Source organism: Chinchilla lanigera, unplaced genomic scaffold, assembly GCF_000276665.1.
Source record: "Chinchilla lanigera isolate Chin_1 unplaced genomic scaffold, ChiLan1.0 scaffold00073, whole genome shotgun sequence".
Taxonomy (NCBI): Eukaryota; Metazoa; Chordata; class Mammalia; order Rodentia; family Chinchillidae; genus Chinchilla; species Chinchilla lanigera.
This window is the reverse complement of record NW_004955474.1, coordinates 6,888,899-6,904,691: the sequence shown is the minus strand read 5'-3', so window position 1 is coordinate 6,904,691 and position 15,793 is coordinate 6,888,899. Positions and strand designations below refer to the sequence as shown.

General features: G+C 48.2%; 1 long non-coding RNA gene across 1 annotated transcript in view; it reads left to right on the top strand.

The window, feature by feature from the left end:
- Positions 1-5,840: 5,840 nt before the first annotated feature.
- The window catches only part of LOC106150353, a 49,669-nt gene continuing 39,716 nt past the window's right edge, over positions 5,841-15,793 (top strand). Inside the window, exon 1 of the long non-coding RNA XR_001237123.1 lies at positions 5,841-6,318. This is a non-coding gene — a long non-coding RNA (uncharacterized LOC106150353). The remainder of the gene's footprint in view (positions 6,319-15,793) is intronic.

Sequence of the window (15,793 nt, the reverse complement as noted above, 5' to 3'; positions counted from 1 at the left end):
TTGGCTAAAATTTTTTCCCACTCTGTGGATTTTCTTTTCACTCTGTTGGTAATTTCTTTTGATGTGCAAAAACAGTAAGATGAGATCCCAGTTGTGGACTTTTTGAAGTATTTTCCATGCGGTCTGGGTTTTGTTCATGAGTTCTCTGCTCACACCTATGCCTTCAAGATTTCTGTCTACTTTCTCTTCCAGTAGACACAGTGTTTCCATTTTAATATGGATGTTTGATCCATCTTGACTTTATTTTACTGGGTGGTGATAGACATGGGTCTAGTTTTAGTCTTTGGCATGTGAAAAGCCAGTTTCTCCAGAGCCATTTATTAAAGACGCTATCTTTCTTCCAGTGAACATGTTTGGCACCTTTGTCAAAAATAAGGTAACCAAATGTGCTTATAGTTGTGTCTGCATCTTCTAGTCTGTTCCACCAGTCCTCAGGTCTGTTTTTTTACCAGTACCATGCTGATTTTATCACAGTAGCTTTCAAGTATAATTTCCAGTCAAGGGTAGTGATGCCCTCTGCCTTGCCTTTGTTGCCCAGAATTGCCTAGGTTTCTTCCGAACAGCTTCTTTTTGCAAAGAAATACCTGCACTCATATTTGCTTTGCATCTTGGGAAATCATATGGAAGTCAGATAATTATATTGAACATAGGAAAGAGTAAATCCCAGCGAGAGTATGGATGAAAGAGAAACCTGGCCTTCCTGGTCCCTACCTGCTCGATTCAAGCAGCCCGGCCTCTGAAGAAAATAACCCCAAGGCCTCCAGGCTATTTGGATGCTCACGTGGAGAGGATTTTAGACAGAGACTCACTACCTTCCCCCAATGGTAGTGAGTTTCTTTTTAACAACTTGCTTTTTAACATGTTTGCTAAGAAATTCAGAAAATGAGAGTAAACAGATAAATGGCTGTAGACAATTTATGACTCATGGATACTAATAAAGATAACAAAACGATTTTGATCATTTTCTAAGTAGGATGCAAATTGCCAATGATATCATTAATCAATTTATTTACCAAACATTTACAAGGTGCTAGGGCTGTAGCTTGGTGGTGGAGCCCTTGCCTAATGTGTGATGCTCTAGGTTCAGTGCCTAGCATCACAGATACACACACACACACACACACACACACACACACACACACCCCACAGAGCACATACTATACACCACACTGCCTGTGCTATGATAAAGTATCTAATTATTTATTTATTAAATAGTACAAGTCCTTGCTATGAACCAAGCACTGAACATTGTTCCAGGAAGAATGGAACACATAGCTCAAATTCCCCTACAGTTTTGCCTAACAGGGGCACTGACATCTTCATGTTCACTGCCCTCTGAGGCAGTATGTTTCTTTTGCTGCAACAGCAAACAGAAACACCAAAATCCAAGATCTGGAGGTAGATTTATTTGCATCAACCAGCCTTGATTGGGATAACTCCCAAAATATCAGGCCCCAATATCTGGTGGTGTAGGGCTTATACTGGATAAGCAAGCAGGAAGCACAGAAGCAGAATGGCTTGTCAGTTGGAGATTGGTTTATACACTGTGCATCACAGTGACCAGCCATTTCTAAGAGGCAGAAGAGACTGGAATGAGAACGGGAGCTGTAACCTGGGCAGCTAAGAAACTGAAGTATATTGGCTGGAGGGGAGAATTTCTGTTACACTGGTAATTATTTCTGAATGTCTCCTAGGGGCCCTAAGCTGCAGGTATGGGTCTATACTTGTCCTCAAGGAGCTTATATAGGCTGGACATGTTCCAGTGTCTCTTCCCAAGTCTGTCACCGTGAATTCACTCAACCATACATCTACCAGACAGGAAGAGAGCACACATATTGAAGGGAGAAAATGACCAGGACAGTGGACCAGGTGCTCTGTGAGCTGTGGGCCTGGGGGTTGTGGATGAGGCTGACTCTCCTTGGTGGCTACTCCCTGGTGGCGGTCTGTGACGGTTAATCTTGACTGTCAACCTGATTGGTTTGAGAAATGTCTGGGAAACACACTTCTGGCTGTGTCTGTGGGTTTTTCCAAAGATGAACAGATTGTGAGGGAGATCATAACTTGATGGCATACTATATCTGGGTATATGTGCAACCATTCTGAAGATGACATTATGTAATATAACAACCATGGTTAATATCCTAGCACGATGCTTTGAAATTCTGTATCATTTTTATTGTTCTCTAGGCTGCTTTGTTTATGTATTTGTTCTTGTTATTTTGGGGTTTTTTCTTTTCTCTTTAAAATGAAAAACAAAATGTATATGTATGTACAAGGTTAGCTGGGATAGGTGTATTACTGATGTCTGTGGTTTATTGAAAGGAACAGTCAGTGCTAAAAATTTACTTTTCTTGACTAATTTTGCATGCTTGAATCTGGCAATCAGAATGACTGATCTGAAAATAACAATATGCAGTATAAGAACCATTGTTAGAAAAAAAAAAAAAGAACCATTGTTGAACTCCTACTGTCTTGGATGGTGAAGCTCTGCATCATTTCCAATCTTTTTTTATTACTTGTTACTGTCTTTGATTGTTTGATCAATCTCACATTCTTTTTGTTTTGTTTTGTTTTGTTTTCCAGTACCAGGAATCGAACTCACGACCTTGCGCTTGCTGGGAAGGCGCTGTGCCACTGAGCTAAATCCCCAGCCCCAATCTTACATTCTTAGGTCTGGCAGACTAAGCAACTTCATTGAAGATAACAGTATGTAATGTAGCAACCATTGTTAATTCCTATCATTTTGTTTTGAGGTCATGTGTCATTTTTGTTGTTTTTGTGTTGTTTTGATTTTGTCTTCATTGTTGTTTTGTCAGGTTTTTTTTTTTAATTTTTAAAATAAAAAAAAACTTAATGGCATAGCTTGAGAGGCTGGAGGAAGGAGGTGGAGCCTGACTCCTGGGAGTAGGTCCTGGGGTAGGGCTTGGGGACTGTATCTGGTCTCCGGAGACTGGAGCTCTTGTTCTCTGCTTCCTGGCTATCAGGAGGAAAGGAGCTTTCCTTGGCTATGCCTTTTGCCAGGGTATTTACACCTGGGAGCCAGCTGACCATGGACTGGAGCCTCTGCGGCTGAGAGCCAAATTACACGTCTCCTCCTCTAGGTTGTTTTCCTCTGGGGTTTGGTCACAGTGACAAAACTGACCAGTGCTCAGACTGTCTTTTCCCTTTGCTCAGCCTGCACAGTCCCAGTTTATTGTTTAATGGGATGACCGTATCTGCTTCAGAACAGTGTCGGGCACATAGTAGGTGTCGGGCACATAGTAGGTGTCAAACAAGTATCTATGGCCTGGCTTCTGCCAGTTTCAGCAAGCAACAGAGACCTCCTGGAGGAGGGAGTCCTCGGGGGCCCAGCTTTGGGGGACCTCTGAGGGGCTTTGGGTGCTGGCATAAGCGGACAACCAGCGCTTAGCAGAGCGCCAGGTGTGTAAGAAACGCTCAGGAGAAACAAGCGACGGTGATGACGGTGATCAGGCAAAGCAGCTGGGCTGTCCGAAGACAGAAGCTGGGCCCAGGGCCTCCCCCGAGTGCAGCCAGCTCTGGAACCCAATGGGTGCCTCTGCCTCTCCCTTGTTAGAGGAGCCTGGGTGGCTGGCCCGGGTGCCGGGACATCGACACCGATCATCTGGGAATTTGCCCCAGTGGGGATTTCTGCTGGAGCCTCCCGTCTGGCCAGCGGGTCTCGCAGCTGCCCCAGCAAGGACTAATGCGATGGAACTAGGGTGCTTGCGGCTCCCCCTGCTGGTGAGCCTGGTTCTGCAGTCCCTTGCCGGCTGTGTGCGGGAAGAGAGGCTGGGGACCCTCCTTAGCCTTCCCATGACAAGCCGGAAGTGGCGCATTTGATGTGCAGGGTGACAGAGGATTTGCTAGCTGGCTGCTATTTATAGTGAACATGTTCTCATTTGCCTTATTCCTGTGGCCAGAATCTAGCATTTCCCTTCCTTCGTTTCTCCCTCGCCCTCGGTACATAGTTCTTGATTAATCTCTTGATTTCCACGGTGCCGGTTTCCTTAGAAATTCCCAGGGGCCACAAGGAAGTAGCAACTTGCCCAGCAGATAATGCAGTGACTTCTACCGAAGGCTGCCTGCCCCCAGGCGAGGCCCAGCGCTTTTACAAGTCTTCTTGGCGCGGTCCTCAGGGCATCCCTTAGGGGGTCCTACCATCTTTCCCACCTTGCAGATGGGAAGACTGAGGCCCGGTGCGCGTCCAGAACAGTCAGAGAAGTGCCAGGCTCAAGCCCCAGCTTCTAACCGTAAACGCTTCAAGCCCCAAGAAAGGCCCAGTGCTTCTGGCACTCGGATTGGAAGACAGCAGTGCAGTTTGCTCAAGCAGGTGTTTGCTGGTAGTAAGAAGTTTCTTTTATGTTAAAAATGGACTTGAAACACCGCTTCATCTTGAGTTGTGAGCTAGATAGCTTCTCCTGTTGGTAATTTTACCTCATCCCAGGGTTTGGAAGCAGGTGGCGGCCAGGGAAAGGGTCTGACCCGCAGCAGATTCCCAACTCTCACCTTCCCAGGGCTTGGTCAGTCCAGCCAGGACCGGGGCAGCTGGGCCTCCATGGACAGCAGCACGGTCCCCAGCTAGAGAGCCGGCTGGCCAAGGCTGCAGCCTGAGCAAGGGGCTTCGGGTTTGCTTGTTTCATTTTTCCTGAGCAGTTAGGAAGCTATGGAGACCTAGTAGTGGCTCTTTGCACCCCATCCAGCCACACTCTTCCCTGTGGAGTATGTTCAGGGGAGACAGAAATACAGATGTTAATGGGTCTGAGCGGGGACCCTTGCTTGCCCCTTGTGTCCCAGCTAAGCCTTTGTTAGCGGTGAACTTCCAGTCTGACTGCAGAGCCACCTAGCAGACCAGCAGAGCCATTTCTTGGAAGAGTCCAAGGAGACACGAGACACAGAAGAAAGAGCTGGAGCCCCAGCAGCTTCCCTGAGTGCAGAGGAGATGCACCAGCTGCCCCACCTCGGGAGTCCCTGGACCTACAGCACTGAGGGAGGGTGTCCTGACAGCACGCTGTGAGGACAGAAGGGACCCCCACACACAACGAGTCCCTGAGACATCTCCCCGAAATGAGACGCAGCCCCGAAGAGGAGGCAAACGTGCACAGCAGCTTGGAATGATGCTTCTGCCACCCAGCAAAAGAGGATCAGCATAAAGCCGCGTCCAGTTGTGGAACCAGTCTCACTTCACCGCAACAGGGGATCCCCTAAAGAGCCAAGCTTGCAGGCCGAGAGCCTCACCGGCTCCATGCATGCAGCAGGAGGGCTTCCCGAGGGAGACCCCCACCTCTGTTCTGGAAGGATGACCCCCCGATTCACCCCTCCTGGGCTCAGTGTGGGATTTCAGCTCACAGGCAGGAACCGTGGAGCTGGGGCCTGGGCCCAAGCGTCTGGAGTCCCCGGACTGAGCCGACCCTGCACCCAGCACTGCTATTTCCTAGCCTCGCTCTGCTCTGGCTCCACGGCCTGACCTGATGCGGCTCCTCTCCCACCAGACACACTGACGGGAACTCCCCAGGCACGGGCGGGCTGGCGGGTCCTTCCCACATGTCCCCGTCCCTACCCTCAGCCTCTCACCACCGATCCTGATCCCGAGCAGGTAAGGCTTGCTGAAACACCGCCCCCTTTGTGAAGTGTTCCCAGGCAAGGCCGGCCACACCCTCTTCCGATGACCTCACTGTGCCCGGTCCAGGGGGCTACTACGATGCCTGAGCAGCTCCACTGACTCATCTGTTGTCCTGTCATTTCCTTCCATGACAAGACTGGGGTTTTAGCATGAGAGAGACAGATAGAGAGGTGTCAAAGGAGATTGCTAAGTATTTTGCCACATAAAAGTATTTTGAAAATGTCATGACCCTGGCATTAAGGATGGTCCTTCAAAAGAGTCCTTAAACCTTCTACATGTATACACATGCTGGCCTCAGGTTTCTCACTCGCCCTCAGGACACCGAGGGCAGCCAACTTTTGAGACCCTCTGTCCACGGGCGTGAGCTCCTTCGGGGATGCCTGGCGGCCTGTGAGGTCACATTGTATCACCCGGGGTTGCCCTGGCAACCAGAACCCCAGGGTTGCAGTCAGCTGCGGCCTGAGGCCCCTCCTCTCTCCTCCAGTGGGTTGATCAGCCCCGCTGGAAGCCATCAGAGCTAATGACTCCCACACTGCAGATGAACCTGGGATTTTCTCCGCTGGGTCTGGAGCCCTGGGGCCTGTGGAGAAGGAGGAAAAGAAGAAGATCGAGGAGGAAGAGGTGGGGCTGGCCAGGGCTCCTGAACTCCTCTCAGGGACCAGGGTGGACAAGGGGGGCCTTCACATGATGACCACCAGGTGAGTTGTCAACCCAGGTCTCCACATACCCTGCTTCTTTTAGCCTCCACAGACCCTTCTTATTTTAGCCTCCTTTCACAATGTAGTATAATTGCTAAGGTCTCATTTTCCAGACAAATATTTTGAAAACTTCCCTTACTGTTCTGTAGTAAAATGGACACATAACAGCCCACACCCACTAGGCCCTGTGTTGGAAACACAAACCTGTTTTTCCCCTGTTGTTACAGGACATCAGTCAACACAGAAGACTCCTGTGACCTTAACTGGATTAGCTGGGCTAGGTGGCAGTTAATCCTGGCTCCTCAGGAGGCTGAAGCAGGAGGGTCACAAGCTGGAGCCCAGGCTGGGCAGCTTAGTGAGACGCTGTTTCAAAAAAATAGAAAGGGCTGGGGACGTAGCTCAGTGGCAGAGGGACCCTGAGTTCAATCTCCAGTACTGGAAAAAAAAAAAAAGATGTGGAGATTTCTCCTCACCAGCAAGCAGGTAATTTTGTAGTAAATGCCAGTAGAAGTGTCCCCCAGTCCAGTCCAGGTCTGACCCTGCCTGCCTGGAGATGACACCACACCCCACCAGTTGAGGGCTCAGCCTCAAGAGCCCCCCAGTCCAGAGGCTGAGGGAACACAGCAGCTTTGCCCGCGCTTGCCTGAGTGCCTGTAAACTGAGGCTCCCCCAGCCCTCTGCCTCGCATTCAGTTAATTTCCGAGGTGGCTTACAGGCCGCAGGGAAGCGCTGGTGCTTCCTGGGTAGTAGAAAGGCCACTGCAAAGGAAGGGACAGGGAGGTGCCTGGGACAGGCACGGGAAGCGCGGGGCTGCCCACTGTCCCCAGCAGTGTCGCCAGGAACCTCCGTGTGGCCAGCTGCTGGGAGCCCTCCCAGCTTTAGTTGTGTTCTTGTTTTGTTTGGGTGCAAGCATGACAGGTCACCCCGGCCTCTGGGAATCAACTCCACCTTGTACTCCTCTCTGCTTCTTGGAGCTTGGTCTTTCTCGTGGCCACCACCCATCCTGAAGCTACCGGCCACCAGCCAGCTCACTAAGGGTAGGGTAATGTAGTTTAAACTCAGATCCTTTTAAATTGGTTATTTAAAACTGTGTGTAGTGATGCACGCCTGTAATCCCAGCACTTGGGAGGCTGAGGCAGGAGGATCGTTGTGAGTCTGAGGCCGGCCTGGGCTACAAAGTGAGCTCAAAGCCAACCTGAACTGCATAGTGAGACCCTGTCTCAAAAAGACAAATAAATAAATAAATAAATAAATTTGTTATTTAGAGAGAGGTTCTCACTAAGTCACTAAGTTTCTCAAGCTGGCTTTGAACTTGCAAACCTCCTGCCTCAGCCTCCCAGAGTATTGGGATTACAGGTGTTTGTCACCATCTCCACTAGCAACCCATACTTAAGACACTTACCACTTCAGTGATGGGAAGGATTTTAGGAGTTGTATGCCAGGAAACAAGGAAAAAGAACACAAACAGTTTATGATCTATGTCTAGAAATTATATTGATAAATGTGTATCAAGGAAACGATCCTACTTTTGTCCCTCGTCTTAGTGAGAAAGCTTTGAACTTCGTGCCTTTGAGGACAATGCTAGTTGTAGGGTTTTTGTGGATGTTGTCTTTTTTTTTTTTTTTTTTTTTGGTACCAAAAATCGAACTTGGGACCTTGCACTTGCCAGGCAGGCACTTGTACCACTGAGCTGTATCCCTGGCCAGATGTTCTTTATCAAGCTGAGGAAAGTCCTCCTTATTCCTAGTTTGCTGAGGGTTCTTTTTTTTTTTTTAATCATGAATGACTGTTGTGTTTTGTCAAATGCTTTTTTGTATCTATAATATTTTCAAATAATTTTTCTTATGAAGTGCGGTGTGGTGGCACATGCCTGTAATCCCAGCACTTGGGAGGCTGAGGCAGGAGGATCATTGTGAGTTTGAGGCTAGCCTGAACTGCATAGCGAGACCCAGTCTCAAAAAGACAAAAAAAAAAAAAAACGAAACAGTTTTTCTTTAGCTTATTGATGAATTACATGAATTGATTTTCAAATGTTCAGCCAGTCTTGCATGCCTAGAATAATTCCCATCGGGTTGTAGTGTATAGTTCTTATTTAGACCTTGTTTCACTCAGTTTGCTAATATTTTGTTGAGGGCTTTTTAAAAACCTCTATTTTTGACAGATAATGGTCTGTAGTTAATTTATAATGCCTTCATCTGGATTTGGGGTTAGGGTTATTCCAGCCTCACAGGATGAGTTGGGAAGTATTCCCTTCACTTCTGTAGTTTGGAAGCTATTATAGAATTGGTATAACTTCTTTTAAGAATTTGGTAGAGCTGGGAGTGGTGGCACATGTCTGTAATCCCAGCACCTGGGAGGCTGAGGCAGGAGGATCGTTGCAAGTTCGAGACCAGCCTGGGCTACAAAGTGAGCTCAAGGCCAGCCTGAACTGCATAGTGAGACCCTGTCTAAAAAAGACCAAAAACAAAGTCATGACAATTTGGTAGAATTCACCAGTGAAACATCTGGGCCTAGTGTTTTCTGTTTTGGCTGGTTATTCATTATGAACTCAATTTCTTCAATAGATACAGACCTATTCCAATAGTCTGTGTGAGTTTTAGCAGATTTGTTTAAGGACTTGGTACAACTCATCTGAGGGTATAAAATTTGGGTATGGAATTGTTCATAGTATTTCTTCTTATTATTTTAATATTTTTAGGATCTGTAGTGACAGCCCCGCTTTCATTCTGATATTAGTAATTTGTGTTCTGGTCTCTGTATCTCTCTGTCTCTTTCTTTTCTCTTCTTTTCTCATCCTTCCTCTCCCTCCCTCTTCCTTTCTCTCTTTTCTTTGACAAGTGTCTTTCTATATTGCCCAGGCTGGCCTTGAACTCATGAGCTCTTGCCTCAGCCTCCAGAGTTGTTGGGATTATGAGCAATGTCACCATGCCCAGCTCCTGCTCCTGGTTTGGTTTGGTTTGGTTTGGTTTGGTTTGGTTTGGTTTGGTTTGGTTTGATTTGATTTGGGCTGGGTGGGGTTGGGTGGGGTTGAGCTGACCTGGGTTGGGTTGGGTTTGTTTGTTTTTGAGACAAGGTCTTACTGTATAACCCAGACCAGCTTTGAATTTGCTACGTAGTCTGCACTGGCCTAAAATTTTGCTTTCTTTTCTTTTCTTTTTTTTTGTCTTTTTGAAACAGGGTCTTACTATGCAGTTCAGGCTGGTCTTGAGCTCACTTTGTGACCAGGCTGGTCTCAAACTCGCAATGATGCTCCTGTCTCAGCCTCCCAAGTGCTGGGATTACAGGTGTGCACCACCACACCTGGCTGCTTTCTTCTTGCTCTATCTTTCTCTGCCCATTTATTTTAATCTATATGCATCGTTATATTTTCAGTAAACCTCTTGTAGAAAACATATGCTTAGGTCCTGTTTTCTGATCCAGTGTGACACTCTGTCTTTAAATTTATGTATTTAGATCGCTGATATTCAAAGTGATTATTGATATGAGTAGATTGTTATCTACCACATTTGCAGTGTTTTTGTTTGCTGCCTTTGTTCTTTGTTCCCATTTTTGTCCTGTATTACTTTCTGCCTTTTTTTTTTTTTTTTAATGTTGTTGGCTTTTTTGAGTCAAGGTCTCACTATGTAGTTCAGGCTGACCTTGAACTCACAGTGATACTCCTGCCTCAGCCTCCGAAGTGCTGGGATTACGGGCGTGCACCACCACGCCCGGTCTACTCTATAATTTTTGGAATCATGTGGTAACACCCACATCTATCATGTGCAACAGTGTGAGGTAAGAGCCTGCCCTCCACATCACTTGGTGACCTTGCTGGGCAGAGTGGAAGGTCAGTGTGGCTCCTCCTTCCAGTCCGAGCCCCTGCCCCTTGTTCATGATGGTGGTGGCTGGACTCCACCCAGCCGTCACTGAGGTTTCCCAGCCACCATCTCTGACGCCCGTAGTCATGCTGGGAGGTCTGCTGCTGTTGTCGTTAACCTCATTAACCTTGATTTATGGAGAAGGGAATCAAGTTCCAAGAGGTCCTCCCGCAGGGCTGCCTGTCCTCCCGCCTCTCCGCGCTGCTCCCTACGGGCTGCATGCTCTAAGTGAGAGATTTCACAGAGAAGCCGCTGAGACCTGAGCCCCGCCCGGCAGAGGCTGAGGGTGTGGGCAGGGCTCCATGCAGCTGCCTGGGGCCGGCTCTGCGGAGCCCCAGGATCCCCTCCTGCCAGCGTCCACAACGTCTGCCTCGTCTCTTAGCAACTGTCAGTGGCATCCACAGTAAAGCTGTCTGTGAGAGCAGGGCCGGATCCCATTTCAGAGCCCCTGAGGTCCTCAGGAGGAATTTGCTCTTTCCCCAGCTGCCTAGCGCCTTTGAACTCAGCGTTGTGGGACACAGGCAGCGGCAGGTGATGCAGGGCCGCAGCTCCACACCCAGAGGGTGGTCTGCTCCTTCTTGGCTCCAGGGCTCCAGGCATCAGACCTGGGGTATCCTGGCCTCCTAATCCACCGGGGATACAGCAGGCGCCAAGCTTCTGGTATCAAGGGAAATGACCTCAGAGCTTTGGGCTTGGCTGGCAAGCCACCGTCCAGACTTAAAGGTCCCTGTAGGCATCTGTCACCAGAGCCGGAAGGTCCTATTCCCCCCAACACCCCAACCTTCCAGAAGGTTGCTGAGCCTTGCAGGAAAGCAGACAGAATTTTAGGACAAAGCAAGATGAGACCTATGTATTTCAAAGCTCCTTTCCTGGGCATTTGGTTCCCCGGATCTGAAATAGCTTCCCTATTAGTCCAGGGGAGGAAAAAGAGGCTTGCTTTGTGTGGCTTGGCCTGGGGGCCTGGATAAGACCCTCTCTCACCCCCGGCTATCTAGTGCTGTACCTCACAAGGGAAGAGAAACCAAAATAAAGACTGCTCTTTACCCTGCGTACCCTACATGGCCCCTACCTCCACCCTCTCCCCGCAGCCTGGGAAAAATGTGGGATGGTTCCAGTCTGTCCCCTCAGCACAGCTGAGGAAGTCCTGACTCGGAAAGGTCTTCTGTGATGCATCTGAAGCCCTGGGCACAAACTGGGTGAGACATAGTTCTGTCTCAAATGCAGATATTCTGATTTTTCCACTATGACCCAAAGATTTCAGCCATCCCCTGGCAGATTCCTTTCAAAAGAGTTGTATTAGCCAGGCACAATGGCACATGCCTGTAATCCCAGCACTCAGGAGGCCGAGGCAGGAGGATTGCTGCAAATTCAAGGCCAGCCTGGGATATATAGTTAGTTCCAGGGCAACCTGAACTGTAGAGCAAGATCCTGTCTCAGAAAAAAAAAGAGGGGGGGGGTCATATTCTAGATGTGTTTGTTTGAAACATCTTTCACAGAGCTGTTTATGCCACCCATTCGTTCATCACCAGTGTTTGTGAAGTGTTTCCTACAAGTACACTCTTAGCGGGAGACCAGGGAGAGCTTGCAGGTGAAAATGGCCTGATTGCTGCTTCCAAAGAAGGGTTGGTAGGTGAAGGAGGAAGAGGAGGCAGCTGCTGACCTCAGACCTGCATGGGCCACGGCTCCGTGGTGCAGGAGACAGCCAGCTGTCGCTGTGTTGCTGCCAGGAATGGGCTGAGGGGTCTTCCTGGAGGGGGTGGAGGTGGGAGGAAGGGGCTCTGAGGAGCTACGAACACCCCTGGGTCAGTTCCTGGTGGGTGGGGGCCTCCAGCCAGGGCTCTAGAGCCACAGCCCACACACCCTTGGCTTCCCTGAAGCAGGAGGGGCACTAGCTGGCTGCCTCGGGACGCCTGCCCACCAGTCTGTCCTCTAAGCCCCAGGTCCTTGCCAAGTGATGCGACAGAGACCAGGAAGCAGGAAGGCGGAAGCATGCGTGTGTGTGCAGAAGGGCCAGCAAGATCTGCCTGTCCTTGGAGCGACTGACGTGTCACTGGCAGGGCTCTGTTCAGTGGGCCTGCGGTGGATAGCGTAGCGCAGCGTGGGGACAGCCTTGGGGTGGGGGGACTTTCACCTGATGGGATCATGTCTTCCTTTTTTTGTTTGTTTGTTTGTTTGTTTTTGTTTTTCTCCGGTACCGGGAACTGAACTCACGACCTTGCGCTTGCCAGGCAGGCGCCTTGCCACTGAGCTAAATCCCCAGCCCCGGATCATGTCTTCCTTATTAAGTGACTCATGCCCAGCAATGGCAGTGGTATTTGGCCAGGTAGATGACAATGCCTGGTACCCAGAAAATATCTGAAGGATGAATCGCCTTTCCTTTCTGTTTTCACCCACCAACTATTTGTTCTGTACATGGGAGTCTGTTTAAAGTCAGAAGCGAGGGTCCTGGGCTTTGGTGACTTCTGGCAGAGTCTCAGCCTGGGAGGAGGTCCTGACAGCTCCCAGCCTATGAGGATGGCTCAGCCATCCCTTGCTCACTCAGGAGCAGTATATGCTCTTTTTTTTTTCCTCTTTTTTTTGTCTTTTTGAGACAGTCTCACTATGCAGTTCAGGCTGGCTTTGAGTTCACTTTGTAGCCAGCCTGGCCTCGAACTCAAAACGATCCTCCTGCCTCAGCCTCCCAAGTGCTGGGATTATAGGCGTGCGCCACAATACCTGGCTTCTTTTTTGGTCTTTTTGAGGCACATTTTCGCTATGCAGTACAAGCTGTCCTTGAACACACTTTGTAACCCAAGCTGGCCTCAAACTCATAGTAATTCTCCTGCCTCAGCCACCCAAGTGCTGGGATTACAGGAGAGCACCACCACGCTTGGCTCATATGTTAATTTTTTATTTATTTTTATTTTTTTCTGGTACCGGGAATTGAATTCATGACCTCACACTTGCCAGGCAGGGGCTGTGCCGCTGAGCTAAATCCCCATCCCCATATGTTAATTTGAAAACAATTTTAGGCCAGGTGTGGTGGTGCACGCCTATAATCCTAGCATTCAGGAAGCTGAGGGAGGAGGATCGCTGTGAGTTCAAGGCCAGCCTGTGCTACAAAAGTCAGCTCAAGGCCAGCCTGAACTGCACAGAGGGATCCTGTCTCAAAGAAAAACAATTTTAGTTTCTCCTTATTGTAAACATCACATACACTCATTAAGACCAAGGCTTGTATTGAGTTTATGACATGCAAAGCACTATTCTAACAAGTCTTAATTCAAGGTGTCTGCACAGTGGTGTTACAAAGTAGGAGCTGTTATTTTTTCCCATGTTATGGATAAGTAAACTGAAGCCCAGGGAGGTTAAGGAACTTCTCCAGAATCATGCAGCCACAAAGGGAGTTTGAAATATGTGGCGAACATTTAAAAAAATGTATTAAGGTAAAAAAGTACTTTGCCACTAAATCTGCTTTAAAATACTCCTCCTTATTTTGGACACACTATGTCATCATTCTTGCTACTTTTTTTTTCTGGTACCGGGAATTGAACTCATGACCTCGTGCTTGCCAGGCAGGCGCTGTACCACTGAGCTAAATCCCCAGCCCCGCTTGCCTCTTTTTGAAGCAGTTCTGGAAGGCCACTTTTTTATGAGGTGTAATGGGTAATTGTGTCAATTTGAGAAGTTTAGAAACTTAACTAAATTGGCTCAGCAATTCTACACCTTAGGGTGTAGAGGATCCACCCTAGGGTATAGAGCACCCACCCTAGGGTGGCTCACCACTTAGATGATATAAAAGGGAAATGAGGAAGGACAGAAGTGTTCCACTCCTGAGAGGAGCTCCAGTCTTTGCCTTTAGCTTGGACGTCATCTCCTGGCTGCTAGTGCAGACTCTGGCTTCTGCCTTGGATCCTTCAGCCTTCCGGTGTAGACTTGTCAGCCTTCTGTGGAAGACCCATCAACCTCCTGATACTGACTTCCAGGGAACACTGCAGTGAGCTCCAGACCTTGGACCGAATCCTTCAGCCTCTGGACACCCTTTACATACTTCCTCACCTGACTCTGTGGCTGACGGTTGTAAGCCAATCTTGTAATTTCTTATACATCTTATGTTATATCTGTTTCTCTAGTAAAACCCTGACTGATACAGATTTTGGCAACAGGAGTGACTCTAGAGAAACAGAATTATAATGATGGCATTCTTTAATGGCTTTAGGGGTTCCTGGAATTGGCTCTGCAGTTTGATGAGACCTAAAGACACCATGGTTTCTCCTAATTCTGTGGAGTATACTGATAATCCTTGGCGTGAACTGTTTAAATTAATATATCGTGTAGATCCTTTTGATTATCCTAATTCGCCACTTGTGAGATGTCAGGAATTTAACAATTCCGTACATGAAAATTTTGAATTTCTTTGGCAGAGTAGGAAATATAACGATGCTGGCTGGTTGGTCTTAGCCTCACTCGACAAACTTGTGAAGGAAAATTCCCACCTCCAGACACAGATAAGAAATTTAAAAGCTTCTAAGTGTGCCTTGAAAGAAAGTCTCCTCTCTTTTAGCAGCAAAGCTGAGATTGCAGAAACCCAAATGCAGTCCCTTATAATTCGATTGGCTGAACTGCAACGTAAATTTAATGCTCAGCCTCAAAGGGTATCTGAAGCAAAGGTGAAGGCACTGACTGGAAAGGAATGGGATCCCATAAACTGGGATGGAGACGTATGGGAGGATCCTGAGGAGGCTGAGGATATTAAGTTTCTAGATGCTAATGAGATTGCTTTGCCAGAGGAAGAGATTTCCCTACCTGCTGTGCCAGAGGCCTCTCCGCCTCCACCCCTTGCGGTGTTGGTGTCTCCTAGTATGCCTAGGAAAGCTAATCCTGTGTTGATCAAGCAGGATAATGCAGACATTCCTCAGGACCCTTCCTCTAATACTATCACCAGGCTCAAATCGCATAAGGCTCCTAAGCATGGTATACATCGTGTGACCCATGAGCAGATCCACTATTCTCCCAAAGAACTTCTTGAGTTTTCTAACTCTTACAAGCAGAGGCCTAATGAACAAGCATGGGAATGGATTCTACGAGTGTGGGACAATGGTGCTAAAATCATACACCTGGGTCAGGCTGAGTTTGTTGCTATGGGCCCATTAAGTAGGGATTCTGGATTTAATGTTGCAGCCCGTAGAGTAAAGAGAGGTGTTAATAGTTTATTTGGCTGGCTAGCAGAAGTGTGGATCAAAAGATGGCCCACTGTGAATGAGTTAGAGATGCCTGATATTCCATGGTTTACTGTTGATGAAGGGATTCAGAGGCTTAGGGAAATGGGAATGGTGGAGTGGCTCTGTCGTGTCAAACCTAATCCTCCACATTGGGATGATCCAGAAAATACACCCTTCACTAACACCTTGAGAAACAGATTTGTGAGGGGAGCACCAGCGTCCCTGAAGAACCCTGTCATTGCTCTTCTCTGTATGCCAGACCTTACAGTGGGGGCTGCAATTTCTCAATTAGGAAATTTAAGGGCAATGGGCTTGATTGGACCCCAGACTAGCAGAGGTCAAGTGGCAGCACTTAATCGCCAAAGGCAGGGTCCACGCACTTACCATAAGGGACAGCAGACAGCTGGGCATGGTAGTGCA